At 47.2% G+C, this 2500-nt stretch overlaps 1 pseudogene; it reads right to left on the bottom strand.

The window, feature by feature from the left end:
- Positions 1 to 2500, bottom strand: part of LOC142917789 (28S ribosomal RNA) — a 10573-nt pseudogene that overhangs the window by 4268 nt on the left and 3805 nt on the right.

The following is a 2500-nucleotide window of genomic DNA, read 5'->3' as shown; positions in this document are numbered from 1 at the left end:
CTCTTTGTATACAGACCAGCCCAATCTAGCCGCTTCGTCTGCCAGAATGTTACTGATCTTGTTATGTCGCGCAATTCTTGCTTTCTGTACTGCAGGACATTGACCGAGAATGTGCGAAAGGGACTCGAGTCTGGCAGAGCATTTCCTGCAGGAACGTAAGGCCCCATCTCTGCCTCTGTTCAAGCTTTCTCTTGTTGGGTAAATATTTGCCCTTAGTTGTAGTGCTGCGATAAAGAAGCATTGTTTAAAGCCGCACCATGGCCTCAACCAAGCATTACTGATTCTATCATGCGCAAAGTTTACAATGCCCCTTCCTTGAACCGGCTTTTCGCACCATCTCTGAAATTCATGCTCCCTCCAATCGCAGGGTCTCGGATATACAGGTTCTTTTGACACCGAGTCCCTGAGAACGAATGTTGGGATTGCATCACTGTCACCCCCTGCTCGTACCCACAAATTACGGTATTCTTCCTCCATACCCTGCGAGGACACAATATTACGGGTGATAGCATCGGACGAGTTTGCTATACGTTGCAGCCTTCTAACTTGAACCGAAGGGATTGTTTTTTCCAGTTTCAAGATGGCAAGGCCTCCGTCTCGGGCTCTGGCATATAACAGTCCATCACAAGTTGAAGCGGGAAGGTGGAGCCATCCTTTTACCGCCTTTCTAATCTCTTGGTCCAACCCACGGAGAGTTGATTGCTTGCAGTCCGAGTGGTCTGCAGGATATAACAATCTGGGTAGGGCATAGGCATTGAGTAGTTCAACCTTCTGAGTTGGCTTCAGAGGCGCCTCATCGATTTTCGAGATCCATGTCTTTAGCTGACAATGTAGATCAGGCTGTATAGTGCCAGTCCAAGGGCCAATTTTCAGACCAAGGTATTTCGTTGATTCATCAGGTTGGATCATATGGACATCTTTATTTTTGATAGTCCATGGGTCGCAGTTGTTCACCGTATATGAATCTTTGGTTGGGCTTATCATGAAGCCCTGGCACTTTCTGGCCTGAACCTCCAATCCCGATAGCCCACAAAATGATTCCAAGATCGCTAGATTGGCGGCCATACCAACCCAAGATTCGCTCACCAACACCAAATCATCAGCAAACGCAAGAGCTGTCACGTGGTCGGTATCAATGGAGTACCCAACTCCGTGTGACTCTAGGGTGCATATCAAAGGGTCCATGGCAAGATTGAAGAGCAGGGGTGACATGGGGTCACCCTGTTTGACACCAACACGTATGCTAATTTCTCGAGTCGACTCGCCATTGCTTTTGAACGAGGTCGTACACCGATCGTAGGCGTTCTGGATGATGCCCACCACGTGTTCATCTACTTTCTTGTGCCTTAACACCCATAAAATATGAGCATGCGAAACCGAGTCAAAAGCTTTCGCTATGTCGATGAACATGACAGCCAACGGCCTGTGCAATTTCTTAGCGTGTCTCATAAGGTCCTGTAGCACCTTAAGATTTTCAGAGCAGCCAGATGCCGCTATAAAACCACGCTGCCTTGGGTTTAAAGGACAAGCACGAGCAAGACGTGCAGTCATTATTCTGGAAAATAATCTCAGAATCATTGAACCAATCGTTATTGGTCTCCAGTTCCCCAATTCTTTCAGCTTTTCATCGTCCATAACCTTAGGAATAAGAATCGTCCTATTCTTTTTCAACTCTTTGGGAATAATTCCTGTAATCATCCATGCATTAAATAGGGCAGTCAGTGTCCGACCCTCGGGGTCGGCAGCACAGATTGCAGCCCGTGTTAGGCCATCTGGCCCAGCTGCTGACGTTGGTTTAATGGCCCGTATGGCAGTCTGAACTTCCTCCACCGAAATTAGGGGCTCAAAGTATTCGTTATTTGCAACACCTGATGACTTAAATTGGCCCAGGCCATTGAATGGCAACACCTTCTCCCATTTTTCGCAGTAAAAACGATATACATCTGCGTTCGGGATTCGGCATTCATGACGTTCAGTGCCATCCAGGACTAAGGACGCAAGAAGAGAGCGGTTCTTAAAGAAGAGCTTCTGGTGCTTCATGAAGCTTCCTCGTGTGGGTAATATATCCTGGGTTTAATAATGTCGTTCTCGGGTTTTGAACGTTTACCTTTGTTTTTCACCAATCTCATCGGACAAAGCATCAATGCTGTGGCAGTTTCTACGAGGGCATCATGTTGGCCCTCGCCGTTAAGCCAAGCCTTTATTGCCTCCATTGCAGGCTTTTCCAGGGTCCCAGAATTCTCATTCGTAAGCCGCTCAGCTGCTTGAGCGAGTATGGATGAAGTCCCCGTTGTTACATTTGGTGGGGGAGACAATGTCTCAAGAGGCCTAGAAGAAAAATGTAAGCTGTCTGACATGGGGGCCCCTGTCTTTTTACTTAGGTCCCGTCTCTTGTCAGAGACTTGCTTGTTGGTCTTAGTCCCAAGCGCTTCAGCAATTATCTTATTGATATTCTTTTTCCCCTGAAACTGCAACTCTAAAATGGCCAGCTGTTCTACTT

Source organism: Petromyzon marinus, unplaced genomic scaffold, assembly GCF_048934315.1.
Source record: "Petromyzon marinus isolate PM22_M1 ecotype Great Lakes invasive population unplaced genomic scaffold, UKy_Petmar_22M1.pri1.0 PM_G_Scaffold_52, whole genome shotgun sequence".
Lineage (NCBI taxonomy): Eukaryota > Metazoa > Chordata > Hyperoartia > Petromyzontiformes > Petromyzontidae > Petromyzon > Petromyzon marinus.
Note: the sequence above shows the minus strand (reverse complement) of the source record. Positions and strands in the feature narration are given on the sequence as shown.